This window comes from Vombatus ursinus, unplaced genomic scaffold (assembly GCF_900497805.2).
Source record: "Vombatus ursinus unplaced genomic scaffold, bare-nosed wombat genome assembly UNPS02014794.1, whole genome shotgun sequence".
In the NCBI taxonomy this organism is placed as follows: Eukaryota; Metazoa; Chordata; class Mammalia; order Diprotodontia; family Vombatidae; genus Vombatus; species Vombatus ursinus.
In genome coordinates, this window is record NW_020954572.1 from 24,960,254 (window position 1) to 24,981,293 (window position 21,040).

The 21,040-nt window shown below is 36.7% G+C and overlaps 1 long non-coding RNA gene across 1 annotated transcript in view; it reads left to right on the top strand.

The window, feature by feature from the left end:
- Window positions 1-20,768, top strand: part of LOC114048953 — a 55,257-nt gene extending 34,489 nt beyond the window's left edge. Inside the window, exon 2 of the long non-coding RNA XR_003569823.1 lies at window positions 20,519-20,768. This is a non-coding gene — a long non-coding RNA (uncharacterized LOC114048953). The remainder of the gene's footprint in view (window positions 1-20,518) is intronic.
- Window positions 20,769-21,040: the final 272 nt, after the last annotated feature.

Below are 21,040 nucleotides of genomic sequence, written 5' to 3' on the forward strand. Positions count from 1 at the left end.
TGCTATTCTAAGAAGTCCGTAGGCTGCACAAACCTGTTAAAATGGTCCATGACCCATAAAAATGGTCAAGAACCCTTACTCAAGACTCATGCATGCTTTCTTATTAAAGACCTCTTCCTTTTCCATTCCTCATTTCACTAGCATATATAGATATCATGGTAGTTACCTATAAATAAATCATGAAGTTAGCATTTCTGAAACCTACTTTTACATTTGACCAGCTTGTATTAATTGGATTATAATACAATACAGTCATAATCTTAGAAAGGTCTCTATTTTGGGGGCCTCTCTGAGATCCATAAATCTCTTTTTCAGCAGTCTGCCTCTGTTCTAGACATACCCATTCATTTCTGGAAGTTTCTAAGCTAGAAACTTCAATGCCCCATGCTTTATATAGTGAGGACCAATACCTGATGCCCCTCCCCTTTCCTGCAACATCACAGATAGGAAGTTGACCAAATGTGCCTAAGTAAGCTTCATGCACCTCCCAATAAAATCCGTTTCTTTTATCACCAAACACCCCATCTGTACCCTTTTCTTGTCCTTTATATGCAAGTCTTGGCTGCTGCCCTCATATGGTGGTATTGGTTGTTACCTGGGTTGTCCCCTTTACTTCCACCATGAGCGTCTCCTTAAGCCCTGTACTTTCCCCTCTGTGAGTTAAAATGGACTGCATTAAAGGTGTACTGCTTTAAGTACTGATAGTCCCTTCTACTTCTTTCATGAAGCCTTCTTTAAGTTCCTGTTGTTTTTTGTTCAATTATTTTCATCCCATTTGGAGTTTTCTTGTAAAGATAGCGGAGTGGTTTGCCATTTCCTTCTCCTTTAAGTCTCTAGGCTGCTACAATGGACCGGGACAAATACATAGTATGAATTGGGGGTGGACTATTTCCTCACAATTAATACAATCTAGTGTTCCTTTTCCACACCTTGCTACTCAGCCCCTGTGACTCTTCTAGAGGTAGTAGGTGAGAACGGTTGTACAATGAGAGGATAATAATAGCACCTACCTCCCAGGGTTGTTGTGAGGATCAAATGAGATGATATTTGTAAAGTGCTTAGCACAATGCCTGGCACACAGTAGGCACTTAAGAAACGCTTGTTTCCTTCCTTCTAAATACCAGAAATCCAATTAACCAAATAACATTTTAGGCTGAACCAAATTCAAGTTATTGATTCATTCACTGAGTAGATTTATATTGCCTTCTACTTTTAGCAGCATCATTTTTATCAGAAAAGTCTATTAAGAGTGCCCGCTGGAAAAATAGACATCTGAGTCTTTATTCCACCAATGACTCACTAGATGACCATAGACAAATTACCCACCTGACCTCATTGTCATTGTCCCATGGTATAAAATAATGGTAATGGTGCTTGTTACCTACTTCTCTCAATGACTGGGAAATAGGTTAGCAATGCCTGCAAAATACTGACAATTCCTGGAACGAAGGGAGAAACACAATGAAAGTTTGCGGGAAATCTCTTTAGTAACATTGCCAAGCGTATCAGATTTTCATAATGTTCTGGAAAAGACATCAGTGACAGTGATGATATTCACCCCTACATGAAGAAAATAGGTGGTCGCCATTCTGTTTATTTTGTTCCTTATCATTCATCTGCCAGTAGGCTTGAAAATAAACTGCTGTGGTCTCCAGGAGCCTGTGTGCTTTCTCTATTTATAGGTATTGAAGGATTGCCAATCCCTTTGATGCAACAAAACCCTGGTTAGTCTTCAGCCTAACAATTTAGTTTCCTATAATTAGAGCTGAGCCAGATTCTAAATGACATTTGCTGAATAGCAGCACCCCAAGTTCCCACTAGAAGGCAAAGAGCAACTAAGCTCTACCCATCACTTACCCACTGAATGATTGGCAGAAAGGGAGTCCATTGAGTGGTGGGAGCCCCATTGGAAAGCAAACAAACAAACCCAGAGATGCCTGCAAGGGTAATGAGACAAATTGGGCAACAATAAGAATGTAAATGATTTCTTCTGCTGAGCTGTGGGTTTTCCTTCTGTAGTGGATTTTTCTTCCACCCTTCCTGGAATGGTCTGAAGCCCTGAATGCCTGTTGATGTCTGATGCCCAGATGTTCAGTTGGCACATCCCAACTGTTGGGTCTTGACTTAAATGGTTTGTATTGTCAAGAAAATCTGTCAGAGAGAGCCAAGCTTGCTTAAAGGGTCAAAATAAACACTTGACAGCTTTGGGGCAGAATGTAAACACATAGCACTTAATAAATGCTTGTTGTTTGCTTGTTTGATTGATTGAATGTATCAGAAAGAGAGAGAGGGACCTGTGTTGAGAACAATACTATATAGTGGAACTTAGGGATCTAGATAAGCAATGAGATCTAGATGATGGATTATAGCCATTGGAAAGGTATATATGTATATATGTATATATCTATAAATATAGATATATAGATATATATTTCTATTGGTAATAGAACTCTGGGACAGCTAGGGTGGTGGAGTGGATAGAGTGCTGGACCTAGAGTCTGGAAAACTCATCTTTGTGAGTCCTAATCTGGCCTCAGACACTTACTAGCTGTGACCCTGAGGCACTTAACCCTGTTTGCCTCAGTTTCCTTATCTGTAAAATGAAGTGGAGAAGAAAATGGCAAACCACTCCAGTATCTTTGCCAAGAAAACCCCAAATGGGGTCACGAAGAGTCAGACACAGCTGAAATGAATGAAAAACAAAAAAAATCAATAAAACTCAGGATTCCATTATCAAGTAGTTACTATAAATTTTGAGATGGAAGCACTTAGCTAAATTGATACCCTCAAGTGACCAGCTTACATCTGGATCACCTGGGACACTCCTAAATCTAAACTGGGAACCCTCTATAATCGCAAAGCAAAGAGAGTTCAAAGACTTCTCTGAGTTTGCAAATGAAAACCTCTTCCCTTTGCCCCCAGCAAGAGGAATTGACCTCTTTGGAGGTCTTCAAACTGAGACCCAGTAACAACTTGTCAGTGGTGTTGTAGTGGGGATTCCTTTGGTGTGTTGGTTAGACTAGTTGGATATTGCATCTATCCCCGTTTTCATAATCTGGAGTTTTTTGATGATCCCTCCTAAACTGGCACACTCCATCCATCCCTTCCTTGGCCCTAATGAAAATGTAAAGCATTTAGGGATGTTAAGAATTTTCATCCCAAGTTAGACATATTGTGCTTCATCTGATCACCAGACTAGTGATTGGTACTTACAGACTGCAACCAACAACAGGGTCACAAAAGGTTTAGCTAACTTTTGTGGGAATGAGTTCCAAAAATTAACTAGTTGCTCTATGAAATACTATTTTTTCTGTCCCTGAATTAATTTCATTTACGCTCTCCCTTCATCTAGGCATTTGGTTTGTAATCTATAATTACCTTATTATTACCCATATAGATGTACAGATCTTGAACATATCCCCTTTCACACTTCATTTCTTTTTCTTTCTATGTCAGTCTGAATCTCTTTTTTCACCTAGCTTTCACCTCCTTCATAATAGTAATAACTGGTATGGATGTGTGTGTATATCCATATATATATGTATGCATATACATACACCTATATACATATTTATATATACACATAAACATCAGTAATATATTTTAATATGAGTATAATATATATCATATCATAGTAGTATATATTATAACATATGCCATCAATATTACATAATTTATATGCCTGACATGTATTTATTTAATATGTTATTTTATATTGTATGCCAGTATATATTACTGGAATATATAATATATTATAATATATAATTTACATACCTGGTATGTATTTATGTATTATTTTATATAGTATACCAGTATATATTACCAGTGTATATGATATGTAATATAACATATACTCGTTATATATCTAATCTCTATGTACCTACATACATATATGTATGTGTACATATATGTGTATATATGTAGAGATTATATATAACTAATGTCATGTTATATATGGTATTATAATATATGATATACATATATTATAATATCCATATTTATAGATACTATGTATATAACTAGTGTGACTTCTTAAGATTTGCAGAGATGGGAACAACCCTATGAGGTAGATATTGTGAAAATAAAATGAGATCACATTTGTAAAGAGCTTCATAAACCTTAAAGCACGATGTAAATGCTACCTATTATTTATTATCTGCACACCTGGAAATTTCACTGTGCATTCCCTAGTCTATATTATTGGTTTGAAAAACTATTAGATAAGGCTTGTCCCAATTCTCCCCTAAAGCCTTCCCTGTTGCCTCATGACTCCCTGGCGCTGACCCTAGGTTCTTACAGGCTATGCTAATGGAGCATGGCATAGTACTGTAAAGACAGTATCAGGAGTGGTAGGACTCAGAATAAGCAGAATCTAGAGCGGGAAGCTAAGGACAACAGCAACAACATTTAAAAAAGTATTTTGGGAGATAAAGGAGGATCCAGCAAGGGATAGGTAGGACCTTGTGGATGGGGTGATGATATCTGACAAGAGAGAGAAGGTAGAGCTGCCCAAATCTTATTTTAGTTGTTTTTTCTTCTTCCAAGAAGAATGACCTTTGCCCAGAAAATAAGAGAATCAAAGCTGTTAAAAAGAAGTGGATTCTCAAGCTAAGTAAAGAGATGGTAAACAAACATTGAGTTGTCCTTGCTGTCATTCAGTCATGTCTGACTCTTTGGGAGCCCATCTGGGGACTTGGCAGAGATACTGGAGTGATCTGCCATTTCCTTCTCCAGCTTATTTTATAGATGAGGAAACTGAGGCAAAGAGGGTTAAGTGACTTGTTCAGGGTCATTCAGCTACTAAGTATCTGAGGCCAGATTTGAACTCAGGTCTTCCTCACTCCAGGCCTAACACTCTATCCACTGTACCACCTAGCTGCTTAGATGAATTCAAACCACTTGGCTCAAATGAACTGAATCTTTGAATATTGAAAGAACTAAGAGTTTTTGGGTGTGCTTCCACATGCCTGTGGTCCCTGCTTCTTGGAGGCTGAAGCTGGTGGATCCCTTGAATTCAGGAGTTCTGAGCTGCAATAGGTCTGTGGCTGATTGGGTCTGGCACCAGACTGATACCAGGAAGGGACACCAGGCTACCTAAGGAGGTGTGAACTGGAGCAGGCTTTAAATACATGGTCAAAATTTTCATGTCAATCAGCAGTGGGGTTGGCCTGATAGCAGCCATTGGGCTTCCAGCCTGAATGAGATGGGGAGACTGAACCTCAAAAAACAAAATAAAACAAAAAGACTCTGAGTGCTGACTCATTATTAGTAATATCTGAAAGAATATGGAAAACAGCAGGGAATATGGAAAGAATATGTAACAACAGCACAAAATTGAAGAAAGGAAAATATCTTGATGTTCAAAAAAAAAAAGGAAGAGAACAGAATCTGTGTATTATAATCTGATGAGCTTGACCTTGATTCTTGGGAAAATTCTAGAATGCATCATTAAAGAGATGATTGGTGAAATGTCAGGAAAGGTAAGAGGTGATTACAAAGAACCACTGGGGCTTTGTCACAAACAGTTCATCCCGGATTAACTTCATATTCTTTTTTGGTAGTATTACTAACCTAGTAGATGAGAAATGCTGTGGATATAGTTTACCTAAATTTTAGCAAAGGTTTTGATCAAGTATCTTATATTCTTTTTGTGGAGAAAATGAAGTGATGTAGACTAGACAGATTCAGAACTGGTTGGATGGCTAAACTCAAAAAGCAGTGTATTAATGTATAATTGATATCATGCTTCTCGCCTTCTCAATGGGTGTGGGAGGAGTGGGAGAGATTGAGAGAATTTGCAACTCAAAATTTTTAAAGATGAATATTAACATGTTAAAAGATTGTAATTAGGAAATATTTAACAAAATAAATAAAAATATAATAAAAAAAAAGTAGTGTATTTACTTATCTGCATACATGTTATATTGCCCCAGTAGAATGTAACCTCCTTGAGGGCAAGGACTATTTTTTTTTATCTTTGTACCTCTGGTACAATGTTGAATTGATTCAATTGAATAAAGTTGGGAGAGACAGAATTCCTCAAGAACTGGAAACAATGACAAATCTACTTTGGGCTAGAGGTTTGAGTATTTTTCATTAGAATGGAATTCATATGTTTGAAGTAGGGTGAGAGAAGGGAACCAGGGGCTAGGTGCCTGATAAATTGTGCTAGACAATATCTTTACAGGACAGACTTTAATTAAAATTGGATTGTCAGACTCTATTCTACAAACTCATCTATTTCCATATTTTGTTTGTCTATGCATTTGTCTGTATTCTCCTAGTTTCTTAGTAAAAAGTTCCTGTTGGAAATTCCAACTACGTGAAGACAATGCATTTTCCCTCACCTCATTTAGCAAGGCAACCAGTGTGACCTTAGAAGCTAGATATGACTATACCCTAGATAGCCCCAGAATATATATATACATATATATGTATATACAGTGCAGTAATATCTTAGGTGATTAATAAACCCTCGCTGAGTCGAACTGAATAGAATTGATTCCTGGCTTCCTGCCAAAATAGCCACCAGTGAGAACTACAGTAAATTAATTCTTCCACCCCAGAACTATACTTAAAGAAAGCCATGGTAGCAGTAAAGCTACTGCCAGGGCAGGGAAACCTTCCAGCTGTATTGGAGATGACCAAGGACTTTCAATTTTAAGATTTAAAAAAAAAAAAAGACATGGCCATGGGTTGGAAGAGAGGTAGGGGACTCCAGGGTGCAAAATTTTGTATACATTCTCAGATGTGGTCACTGTAACAGTTATTTTTGCCCAATTGTTTTTCTTTGTTATAAAGGAAGGTTGAATTCTTGAATGGGGTGGTGGTAAAGAGATACATTCAAAAATAATGTGTTATAAAAACCAAAGGCTTAAATAAGTCTTTTTTTTTTTTGAATATCTATATCCTCCCCCTGTACCTGTCTCTATCTTTTTCTCCCTCATTCTTTGTCTCCCTCTGACTAGCTATTGCTACCTAGCTATCTTTTTATCACCTATCTATATGTATCTCTATTTTATACACTTATGTATATGTACATCATAATACATTACCATTACACATAGATATATATTTATATAAAGGGTACCTCAAAGATACTTTTCTCACATCCCTCTTATTCCCTGTTTCTAAAAAATTAATATCTAAAGAAAATCAGTTCACACCGTCATAAGGGCAGTCATTAGGAAATCTCCAGCCCCAGACTCGTCTGATATCACAGAAGGTTTTAAAGTCACAGATTGAGGATCCTTCTCTATCCATGACAAAATTTGATTTATAATTTGTGATGATGATGTGGCATCAGGTGGTGGTGGTGAAGTGAGTCAGGTTTTTCTAGTTTTGATGTCACGAGAGCTACCCAATCTTCTGTGGATCTCTGAACAAATTCATTGGCTCCCTCTTGTTGGTTTATTGCTTAGCCTCCAACAGAAAGGAGGATGTGAAAGCACAGAGTATATGATCGTAAATTCTTGTCAACTGATTAATCAACTTAGGACTTAATCTCAATCTTGGCTCTTATTTATTTATTTTTTGCATGCTAGCAGCCTGTTTTAATTCTGTTCCGGTTATTGTTCAGCTTGTGGTAGTGAGGGGATTGTGTGGTGTGTGTGCACATGCATTTTAACTACTTTATTTTGCCTTGAAATTCTTGCCCTCTCCCCTACTTCCTCAGTTATGTGATACTAGAATACGAGGGTGCCTGTTCCTTCTTTGCTCTAAGACCAATTAAAACTGTGGATGGGACAAAACTTATGGTCCCATGTTCTCGAACAAGTAAGATGCAGGGTTAGTAAAATATTAAACACATTTCTTTTTTTTTCTCCCTTCTTTTCCACCTAGGGATACAGAAAAAAAATTTATCTGTTTCCTGATTGGTACTTTGGGGGTGCCAAATAGTTCAGTTTTTTTATTTGGCTTTTATTTGACCTGCTTTTTTATCTTTGTTCTTGGTCTTTTCTTCCCACTTTGACTCCTTGGAGTCCCGGGGTGGGAAACCAGGCCACATGTGGCCCTCTAGGTCCTCAAAGTTCAACCTTTGGACTGAATCCAAACTTCACAGAACAAATCCCCTTAATAAAAGGATTTGTTCTGTAAAAGTTGGACTCAGTCAAAAGGCCACCCTCAAGGACCTAGAGGGCCACATGTGGCCTCCAGGCCACAAGTTCCCCACGCCTGCCCTGGACTCTTGTCCTTGCATCTACCTAAGCTCATTCCACCTAGTTAAGGAGGTAGACAGCTGAAGAACTATTCCATAGACAAGGGCCTGTGTGCTAACTTATACTGTTTATCTGGCTGGACTTGATTCCCACTCTATCTTGTGGCTTTGGTTTCTGGCATCTGGGTTGGATAACCCTATATGTCCTGCTTCTGAGGGGGCCTGTGTGATCTCTGGATTCAGTGTCCTACCCTACTTATCCAACTTGGTTAATTCTCTCTTCTACTTTTGAAGACAGGGACTGTGTTTCTTTTTATTAATTGTATCTCCAGAGCTTAACATAGTTCCTTGTAGTTGCTTAATAAATGTTTCTTGAATTGGATGGACTGGATTTTGACTCTGGTTGTGTTAACAGAAAGGTTTCATTACTTGCCAAAGGAACGATGCCTTCTTTGGCATCCTGGTTCCAGTTACCATTTTTCAAACTAGAATCACAGAATTTCTGCTTTCACCGCCACCTGAAATGCTGGCCTCTCTGATCCCTGCCCCAGGTTCCATCTCAGTGACATTTTCATATCTCTTCTTGGGTGCCAACCTTGGCCAGAATAATGATTCCATGGTGTTCCGATTTCATCTTGTCATTTTTGATGTCCTTTCTGTTGCTGTCCTACTGTTTTCCTGGTTCTGCTTACTTCACTTTGGGTTCATTCATAATAATAATCACAGTAATAGCTACCATTTCTATAGTGCTTTCTATGTGCCAGGCACTCTGCTCAGCACTTTATGATTATTATCCTATTTGATCCTTACAATGACCCTGGGAGGTAGGTGCTACTATTATCCCCATTTTGTAGTTGAGGAAACTGAGACAAATAGGGTTAAAAATGACTTGCCCAGGGTCACATAGCTAGTAAATATCTGAGGTCACATCTGAACTCAGGTCTTCTTGACTCCAGTCCCAGAGCTCTATCCATGATGCCATCTAGCTGCCCCTACATGCCTTATTCGTATAAGTCTTTCCATGTTCCTTCTCTGTCTTCCTCATCTTCATCGCTTCTTTTGGTATATTCCATGACATTCATGTGCCACAATTTGTTTAACTATTCCCTAATTTATGGGCAACTGCTTTGCTTCCAGTTCTTTTGCGGCCATAAAAAGTACATTCTATGGAATCCCAATTCGGGTAAGGCCTTATATGAGATAAACAGTCACCAGCCCTCCCCCTGTACTCAGGAGTGCTCCTTTTTGGAACAGCACTGCCCAGAGGGCAATCGCAAGCTAAGCTCACTTCATATGTTTGCTTTCTAGTATGCATGATTGAATCCTTTGCTGTCACTTTGCAGAGTTTACTGCGGTCAGCACCTGGACCCTGGCCACCCTGTCCCCTGGCTGCCTCTCATTCTCAGCCTCAGGGGATGGTTCAGTGTGTATTGCTGGCAGTTTTATCTTCCAGCAAGGGTTGGTCTCCTAGGCCCTGCTACATCTGCTTTGCTTCCTCTTGTAATCACTTCAGGCTCCTTGAAACGGCATCATCTGTATGCAGGCTGTGTCTGGTGCTGGATTCCTAAAGACTCCCACTTCCTTTGTTGGGGGCTTATTTGCCATTTTTTCTTCCTAGCAGAGAGACTGGAGCCAAGTAGGGGGGCAGTTATGTCAGATTCATGGTTTCCTTGATTAGATTGTTGGGACTCCAAAGTAAACTGTCCTTCATGAAGTCTAGTTAATGACCAGAAAAATAGTAGCTAGTCCTTATTCCCACCCCCCACCCCCACCCCCTGGGCCCTTGAAAAAGGGCTGGATTGAATTCTTTAGTTACCGACAATGCCAGGGGCACACCTGATAGAAATTAAGTTAAGCTGTCCTTTAATTTATATAAATAATCAAGGAATGGGCATCAGCTTTGTTCCGAGACAAGTTCAGATCGCCTCACATATGTAAACTTTGTAAGAGGAGAGAGAACATCTGCTCTACGGATGTACGGTCAGCATCTTTTTGATTTCTAACCCAGGCGGGGCTTCATTCCCTAGCTTGAAGTCAAACATCATCAAAAGTCCATGGTCTGGAAAGCTTAGGATTATCGGGCAAGTAATAAGAGTTTCCTGCCAAACTGGGCTCAGTGTAGTCAAGTTAAAGGAAGTGGAAATTACTTCAACTTGTAATAGCTCATTAAATTAAATCACCAATTACAGAGGTCCCTGTAACATAATCCTTAATTAAAGCCAGTGATTAATCCATTGAATTAGCTTTTGAATGAAGTTAAAAAGGGTTGCAGCTACACATGCTCTTTCCCCCAGTCTCCTCTACCCCATAGAATCCCTACCTTCCTTTAAAGCACAAATCAGGTACCATTGAGGCATTCTTCGACCCCTTCTCCATCCAGTTATTCCCACTTCCCCAAATTAAACTACTTCGTATTACTTTGTATCTACTTACTTATACAAATATTGTATTATTGCATTAGAATATAGGCTTCTTTAGGGCAGAAACAGTTTAGTTTTTGTCTTTGTATCCTTAGCATCTAGTGATGTGCCTGACACACAGATGCTTAATAAATGTTTATTGAATTCAATTCATTACATTTGGCAAGATTCTAAGCAAAATGGTCACTATATTTGACAATCAGAGGTGTGGTTTATGCTTTTCATCCTTTATATTCTAATATATCTCTATTCTTCTAGTCTCTGAGGTTCATAATCTTGATGTTATTTCAGATTCCTCACTCTCCCTAACCCTACAAAACCAATCAGTTGCCAAACCTTGCCACTTTCGTCCTACCACTGGGCTATGATGACTCTAGGAGAGAGTAAAGCTGATGACTTTATGCAACTCTGGGTCACTTAAAAACCATTGAGATGTATTTCAAGACATCACCAGTGATGTCATTGGTCTTCTTTGGAAATAAAGGACAAAGGCTCCCATTCTTAAAATCTGGCCCGCTTGCATAAGCGATACAAATGCTTAGATTCCTCAAGAGACCGGCCAATATGGTGGATTTTTTACATCTCACCCACCCCTGATTGATGATCTAATAAACCTTGTCTTTGGCTGAAATTTAAAAAAAAGGAAAAGAAAAGAAAGGACAAACAATAACCTTCAAGACCCAGTTCCAATTGCATTTCCTTTATGAAATTTCTTCAAGTAGAATGAGTGGTATCTGATTATCTCACTGAGTGGTCATGATTTGATAAAGCAAGTACTTTCCATGCAGTGACATTTAGAAAAAGCGTCACATGATTAGTAAGTTGAGCCACAGAAATGTATTGGTCAAGTAATTATTGATTTTAGGTTTGAACTTTCTCTGGAAAATAAAATGCAATTTGGAAAAGTCCTTGCTAAGGATTTATGAAGATTAATTGAGAATTTGGACTTCCAGAACTTATCTTTAAATACTAAGTGATGCTTAACTTTGTACATTTAGCTCTGTAGGACAAATAGAAAGCCATTTACCCAACAGTAAAGTGCTGGACCATAATGTCTTTACAAGCAGGCCAGGCCAATTCTTTTTTTTTTTTGTTGTTGTTGAAATTAAATAGATTTTTAGTGATATCTTTTGTTCTTACATCACCTACATTTCCCCCTGTATTCCTCCTCCTTCCTCTCTGAGACAGTCATACTTTAAAAAAAATTTTTTAAAAGAGGAAAAAGAGGAAACAAAAAGTTTAGTAAGACCTATGGTCATATCCAAAAAAATTTTATATGAAATGTTTCTTACTCATGGACTTCTGTCTCTACAAAGTCAATGGAAGAGATGCCTTTTCACATCTTTTCTTATGAGCCAAGCCTAATCTTTATAACTTTACAATATTGAGTTTTAGTTGATTTGTTGTTGTTCTTTCTTTACATTTTTGTAGTCATTGTGTATATTGTTTTCCTAGTTCTGTTTACATCACTTTGCATCAGGTCATTTAAGTCTTTCCATACTTCTCTGTAGTCATTATTTTCATTGTTGTTTTTTTTTATAGTATAGTATATTCAGGTACTATAATTTGTTTAGCTATTCCCCAACCCACACATAGCCTCTACTTTGTTACCTGTTCTTTGCTACCACAAAAAGTGTTGCTATAAACATTTTTGAGTTTATGGAGTCTTTTTCTTCTTCTTCTTCTTTGCTTAATAACCTTCTTTGGGTTATTGAATTATTATCTAGCAGGAGATTTTCTGCATAGGAAGGACAGTTTAATCACCTTATTTGCATAATTCAAATTGCTTTCCAGAAGAGGAAAGGGAACAAAATTTATTGAGCACCTACTATGTGCTAGGTACTGTGATAATGGTCACTATGTTTCTGCAATTCTTCAATATTGACTATTTCCATTCTCAGCCAATTCTGATGACACTGAGCCACTAGATAGAATTACCAGTGGTCTGTATTAAAGCTAAAAATCACCATTCAGGAAGATGTAGAGAGAATTGGACAGCCTGAACTTCCATAGTGACTGTGATTTGTTTTTTAAATTTACTTTTAAAAATACATTTTATTTATTCCTCTGTTTTTATATTGCACTAATTTCAATCCTCCCAACTTCACCAAATCCTACATGACAACAGTGACAAGTATCAATATGAGGACAATGCATATAGTATTTTATCCAAGTAATCCCCACTCTTCCTGCCATGAGGAAGGAGATATATTTCATTATCTGTTCTCTGGGACCTTCATTGGTTTTTCTATTGCTTAAAGTTCAACTTTCTTTTAACGATCTTTCCATTTAAATTGTTGAAGCATTTGTATGTATTGTTCTTTTGGTTCTATTTAATTTGCTGATATCAGTTTATATAAATCTTCCCATGTGGATCTGTATTCTTCATTTTCATCATTTCTTGCTGCATAGAAATATTTTATTACATTCATGTGCCATAGTTTTTTTTTTAGTCTTTCCTCAATTGATGAGCTATTCATCTTTCTTCCAGTTCTTGGATAGCCCCCCAAATGCTGCAATGAACACTTTTGTACATATTGAACTTCTTTCCCCTCACTCCTTAGACTTTTGTGGGGATATATAGCTAGGTCAGTAATGATATGATATTACTGAGTCAAAAAGAATAGGCAGTTTCATGACTTTTCTTGCGTAATTCCAAACTAACATCCCAAATGGTTGGATGAATTCACAGCTCCAACAATAGTGGATCAATTTTCCTGTCTTCTCCAAGACCCTCCAACACTGAGGGTTCCCATCTTTTGCCATCTTGACAGTTTTTATGATATGGGGCTTTAATATGTTTATCTTAATATTAATGATTTGGTGTCTGCTTTCATGTGATGATTTATAGTTTTTAATTCTTTTGAAAACTTCTTATTTTGGACATCAGATTTTTATCAGTGATGTTTGGTGCAAATATCTTCCCTCCTCACTATTTCCTCCCTCCTCCGCCTTGTGCTCTTCAATTATATATTCATTTGTTTTATGCGTTCAAAAACTTCTTAATTTTATGCAGTCAAAATTATCTATTTCATATTTTATGATCTCCTCTAGCTCATCTGTAGTTAAGAATTTTCACCATTTGCCAGTCATGAAAGATACTTGATTTCATTCTCATCTAATTTTTTTTTAATGCTGTGACATTTTACATTCAGGTAATATAGCCATTTTGAGATTATGATATGATATGATGCAAGATATTGTTATAAACCTAATTTTTAGATATGAATAAATCTAATACAAAGGCAAACAAGAAAGAAATTAAGAATCTGAACAGAAGTTTAAGAATAATTATTGAATGAGTTATAAAGAAAAAAATATATATATATACACACACATATATATATATATATTCAGCTTTGCATGGTTCCTTCAAAAAAGAAACTTACCATGTACTTCAGCTTACAGAACTCATAAACAAATTCAGAAAAGCAGAGATAGTAAACTTATCTTTTCTAGACCACAATACAATAAAGTTATAATCATTAGGGGGAATTTTAAAAATTCAGTATTAAATTAAGTTAATCTTCAATAATATTGGGTGAAAGAACAAATCATAGAAATAATTTCATCATAGAAAACAGCAAAAATGAAACAACATACCAACACTTTTGGGATATACCCAAAGTAGTCCTTAATGAAAAATGTACATCTCTGAATATTTTCACCAAAAATAGAGAGAAATAAGACATCCGTGAGTTGCACTTGGAATTAAAAAGGAACTTTAAAACATTAACAAATTTAAAAATCCCACATAAACACAAAGTTCTAAAAATCAAAGAAGAGATAACCACAAAACCCATTTAATTAATGAATAAAACAGCTTCTTTTTTTTTGCTTTTTTTGTTGAGGCATTTGGGGTTAAGTGATTTGCCCAGGGTCACACAGCTCATAAGTGTCAAGTGTCTGAGGCTGGATTTGAACTCACGTCCTCCTGACTCCAAGGCTGGAGCTCTATTCACTGTGCCACCTAGCCATCCCTGAGCTTTTTTTTTTTAATTATTAAAAAATGAACAAAATAAATTATTAGCTAATTTTGTTTAAAAAAAAAACCAAATAGCCAAATGTTGGAAAAATAGAATTTACAACAGATGAAGAGAAAACAAGGACATTGTCAGATAATATTCTTAATTATATTCCTTCAAAGCTGAAAACAAATAAAATGGATGGGTACTTAGAATATAAAATATAACATTTTATATTAAAATTATAGAATATCCAGATCGATGGAACAAGAAGTTGGGGCAGGCTGGTGGGCACAGTGGACAGAGTGCCAGGCTTGAAGTCAGGAAGACCTAAGTTCAAATCCATCCTCAGACACTTACTAGTTCTGCGATCCTAGGCAAGTCAGTCTGCCTCTGTCTGCCTCAGTTTCCTCATCTGTGAAATGGGGATAACAATAACACCTACCTCCCAGGGTTATTTTGAGGATTAAATGTGAAAACAATTATAAAGTGCTGAGCACAGTGCCTGGCACATAATAAGCACTATATGAATGTTAAAGATTATTGTTCTTGTTCAGAGAATTAAAAAACACAATCATAGAAATGAAAATTGACCAAGCCACAAATGAACTAAAGAACTCCCACTACCACCCTGCCTATCTACCATTCAATAGTGCTGGGAACAGGTGAATTTGCAAAGGAATTTTATCACTAAAAAGAGAATATAAAGAAATATTGATTCCTAAATTACATAAATTGTTTTCCAAATTAGATATGGATGTCACTTTATCAAACTTCTTCTTTGAGAAAATCATGGCTCTGATAACCGAACTGGGGAGAGGTATATCAAAGAAGGAAGATTATAGACAAACATCACTCATGAAAATGGATTTGAAAATATTGAATAAAATATCAGCAAAGGGACTACAGGAATATGATCAGAAGATTATTAACTATGTCAATAAAATTAATAAAAGGCACATGATTATATGAATAGATAATTTTTTAAAGAGCCTTTTGGCAAAATAAAGCACATAATTATTATACTACATGGGAATAAACAGAACTTTCCTCAATATGATACATAGTATCTATCTAAATCCAAGAGCTAATTTTTTTATAATTGAAAAACACTAAAAGCCTTTTTAACAAGATTAGTTATAAAATAAGATTTTCCATTATTATTACTATTATTTGATATATGTCTAGAAATGTTAGTAATAGTAAGATAGGAAAAAAGAAATTGAGAGAATTCAGATGGGCAAAGTGAGGCAAAAATATCTCTATTTGCAGATGATACAATCATTTACTCAAAATTCTGTATTTGACAAAAAATTAATAACTTCAGTAAAGTAGTATGTGTTAAATAAACTCACAAAATCATCAGGTTTTCTCTCTATTACTACCAAAATCCAGAAGGAAGAAAGAGAAAAACAAATTCTATTCAAAATAATTGTTAAACAATATGTGGGAGTTGACCACTGAAAAATACTGTTGACTTTTACACCTATAATTAAAGAAAAATTTACAGAAATAAAAGAAAACAAATAATTGAAGAGATAGTCATTGTTTCCTGGGGTATACTAATATTATAAAAATTATGATATTACCTAAATTAAGATTTCTCATTGTACCAACCACAAAGGGACTACTTAATGGAACTAGACAAATTGTTAATAGAATTCAAATGGAGAAACAAAAGTTCAAGGATTTCAAAGGAATTAGTGGGAAAAAATATGCAGCTGGCATGATCAGATCTTAAACTATAAAGCGATAATCATAAAAACTATTTAGTACTGATTGAAAAAGAAAAGTAGATCATGGAAACAGACAAAATGAGCCAGACATAGGAACAATAAAAAATGGTAGCCTAGTGTTCAATATATCCATCAACACATCTGATGTTAAGGCTCCTTAATCAGTTAATAAAAATTTATTTATGTATTTTTTGGTGAGACAATTGGGGTTAAGTGACTTACCCAGAGGCACATACTAGTGAGTGTTAAGTGTCTGAGGCCATATTTGAACTCAGGTCCCCTGACTGTAGGGCCGGTGCTCTATCCACTGCACCACCTTGCTGCCCTAGAAACAAGCATTTCTTAAGTGTGTACTGCGTGCCGTGCACTGTGCTAAGCACTAGGAGTTACATGAAAGGTCAAAGAGAGTCCCTGCTCTTAAGGAGCACAGAATCAAATGGAGGAAATATCGTGCAAACAACTATGTACAAAAAGCTACATACAGGATAAATTGGAAATAATCAACAGAGTGAAGGCACTAGAATTAAGGATTAGAAGAGACAGAAACTCTGGGGAACAGTGGAAAGTGATAGAAATTAGATTTAGACCAACCTTTTATACCTTATGCCACAATAAGTTCCAATAGGATATAGGATTTATTTTTGTTGTTGTTTAGTTGTTTCAGTTATATCTGACTTTATGACCCCATTTAGGGTTTTCTTGGCAGAGATACTGGAGTGATTTGCCATTTCCTTCTCCAGCTCATTTTATAGATGAGGAAACTGAGGCAAACAGAGTGAAGTGACTTGCCCAGGGTCACACTGCTACTAAGTGTCTGAGGCCAGGTTTGAACTCAGGAAGATGAGTCTTCCTGACTCCAGGCTGGGCCCTCAATAATGTGCCACCTCCATGCCCCTCATGATCTAAACATAAAAGGTCAAATTAAAACAGCAACAACAACAACAACACCTAGGGTGCGATGAAAGGAAATACTTTGCATAATCATGGTGAGGGAGAGAATTCTCAACTAAGTGAGAGACAAAGCTGATCATAAAAGGTAAAATAGATAATATGGATTATATAAAATTAAAAAACTTCCGCATAAACAACATCAATGTAGTTAGAAGAGAAGTAGTTAGTTAACAAGGAAAAATATCTCTGATAAAGGCCTGGCATCCAATCTATATAGGGAATTGATACAAATATGTAAGAATGAGATCCATTCCTAAAGAAATATATTAATCAATTAATAAATATTTATTAAGCTCCTACTATGTCCTAGGCACTGTGTTAGCTGGCCATACAAAAAAAGGCAAAAAACAGTTGCTGCTTTCCTAGAGCTTGCACTCTAGTGAAGGAGATAACATGCAAACAGATACATACAAAGCAAGCTATATATCAGATAAATAGGAAATAATTAATAAAGATAAGGCACTGGAATTAAAAGAGGTTGGGGAAGGCTTAAGATTTTAATTGGGACTTAAAGAAAGCCAGGAATGTCAGTTCTTGAAAGAATAAATGCAAGCCATCGACAGCTATATGAAAGAATACTTCAATTCAATAATAGTAAGAGAAATGAAAATTAAGGTGACTCTGAGGTTTTACCTTATACTAGGTCTTGACTTTTGTCTTGCCACTGCACTTTGATGACTCTGGAAGAGAGAGCGAGGCTGACAAATTTGTACAACTCCTCCCCACTTAAATCCAGTTCATGAGCAAGGCAAAATATCACCCTGTGATGTCAGTGGTCCTCTTTGAAAACAAAGGATGAAGAACAACCACCACCATGCAACAATAACTTTATATCAGTCAGATTTGAAAAAAGATGATAAAAAATGGTAAATGTTGGAGGGGCTGTGGGAATACAACAGGTATACCAATACATTGTTGGTGGTATTGTGAATTGTGACAATCATTCTGGAAAACAATTTGGAATTATACAAAAAAAGTCATTAAACTATCCATCCCCTTGACCCAATGATACCACCCTTAGGCATACAGCCAAAAGATACCCCATATATACAAAAATATCTATAGCAGAGCTGTTTGCAGTAGCAAAAAACTGAAAGGAATGTAGGTACCCATTAATGAATATATAGTTGAACAAAGTGTAGTTGGATGGTTGAATATAAATTTAATGGGATATTATTGTGCCATAATAAATGATAAATATGCAGAATTTGGAGGAACTCTGCAAGAATTGTAAGAAAATGTAGAATGAAATAAACAGGAGAACCACTTATACAAAATCTACAATTATACAGAGGAATACAACATTGAAATACTTCAGAATTTTGAAATACAGTAATCAATTGTGACTTCAAAGGTCCAATGGGGAAGCATTTCTTTCCCATCTCATGAGAAAGAGGTGGTAGACCATAGCTATGGCATAAATAATCCATTTTCAGACACGGACGATATGCTGATTCATTTTGCTTATGTGTAATAAGGGAGGGAGATGATCATGTCAGTTTTAGACATATTGATGTGGCATCTCTGTGAAGATGTGGAACTGGAAATTTAGCACTAGAACATGTGAGAGATTAGAGCTTGATATTGCAGTTTGCTTATTTGTTACAAGGGAAAGTTCTTTTTTTTTTAATAGTATTTTATTTTTTTCCCAATTACATATAAATACCATTTTAACATTCATTTAAAAAATGTTGAGTCCCAAATTTCCTCCCTCCCTCCCTACTTCTCCCCACCTCAACAGTAAACAATTTGATATAGGTTATGAATGGGCAATTAGGTAAAACATATTTCCATGTTAGTTGTGTTGTGAAAGAAGAAATGGACCAAAAGAAAAAAATGCAAAAAAATAAAGAAAATGAAAACAGTATGCTTCAATCTGCATTCAGACTCCATCGGTTCTTCCTTTGGATATAGATAGCATTTTTCATCATGAATCCCTTGGAATTGTCTTGGTTCATTGTATTGCTGAGAAGAGGTAAGTCATTCATAGTTGATCATTGTGCAATGTTGTTGTTACTGTGTATATTGTTCTCCTGGTTCTGCTCACTTAACTTTACATCAGTTCATGCAAGTCTTTCCAGGTTTTTCTGAAATCCTCGTATTCATCATTTGTTATAGCACAGTAGTATTCCATTACATTCATATACCACAACTTGTTCATCCATTCCCCACTTGATGGGCATTGCTTCAGTTTCCAGTTCTTTGCTACCACAAAAAAAAACTGGTATAAATATTTTTGTACATATGGGTCCTTTTCCCATTTTTACAATCTCTTTGGGATACAGACCTAGTAGTGGCATTGCTGGATCAAAGGGTATGCACAGTTTTATAGCCCTTTGGGCACAGTTCCAAATTGTTCTCCAGAACAGTTAGAGCAGTTCACAACTCCACCAACACTGCACTAGTGTCTATAGGAGAAAGGTCTATTGGGAAGAAAGAATAGTCATTGGGAAGCAATTTTTAAAAAAAGTATCAATAAAAGTTATTTTTTGAAATGAAAGATAGGCTGGAGTGTGAGGGTCTTTAAATGAAAAGCTAAGAAGTTGATGTTTTATTTTAGAGGATATAGTGAGTTATTGATGATTCCTGAGCAGAGGAGTAATACAATCAAACCTATGCTTAGATCATTACTCCTCAAAACCCTTTCATAGCTGCTCCCTATTAAATTCCTTAGCCTGGTAGTCAAGGGCTTCAACAACTAGATAAACGCTTCCCTGCATTTCCAGTTTTATCTTTTATGACAATTAAATTCAAGAAACACATTAAATGCCTATTATGAGTCAGGCACTGTGCTGGTCACCAAGGCAAAAATGAAACAGTTCCTGCCCTCAAGGAGCTTATATTCTTTTAGGAAGAGCACATGTACTCAAATGGGTAAATGCAAACTATGTACAAAAACAAATACAAAATAACTTTGGAGTGGGGGCTGGTCTGGTCATTAACAACTGGAAGAATGAGAAAAGAGGTGTTATCGGAGATGGCACTGGAGCTGAGCCATGAAGGGGGTCATGCATTCCACGAGGAAGAGATGAGGAAGGGGACCATTCCAGGCATGGAGGTTAGAGATAGGGAAGAGTAAATAGTCTAGTCTGGCTAGAAAGTAGAGTGTGTGTAGTACTTCAGGTCTTATTATCACCCTCATTTTGCAGATGAGAAGACTGAGACTCAGAGAAATTAAGTTCACTTGACTAAGGTCATACAACCAGCAAATCACTGAATCTCAGAGTTGGAAGGAAGCTCAGAGGTCATCTAGTCTAAACTGTACTGACACAAGAATCTCTTTTCCAGCATACCTGAGAAGTGGCCATCCAGTCTCTGGTTGAAGATCTCCAGTGAAGCAGAATCCATTATGATCTGAGAGCTGAAATGGGAGGGACTCAAGATTCAAACTCAGTTCCCCCTGCTTCTGATTACAGTATTCTTTCCACTACACCATATTTTCTTTTATATTCTTTCCCTTGGTCATCTCAATAGCTTTCATGGGTTCACTAATCACCTGGATGCAGATAATTTCCCATATTATACTATCAAGCAGTAAGCTCTCTTATGTGTGCCAATACTGAATCGCCAATCTGTATCTCCACACAGATGCCACACCAACATGTTTAAAACTAACTTTGCCACCTCCTCCACCCAAACCTGACCCTCCTTCAAACTTTCCTGTGTCTTTTGACGCCCCCACTATCATATTAGTGGCCTAGGCAATTTTCTTAAAACAGACGTATTGGGAGAAACCAACCAATCAGAGAAAGGGGTGAAGGAATCTTCAAGGGGTGAACAGGGGTGAAGGAATCTTCAAGCCTGAGAAGG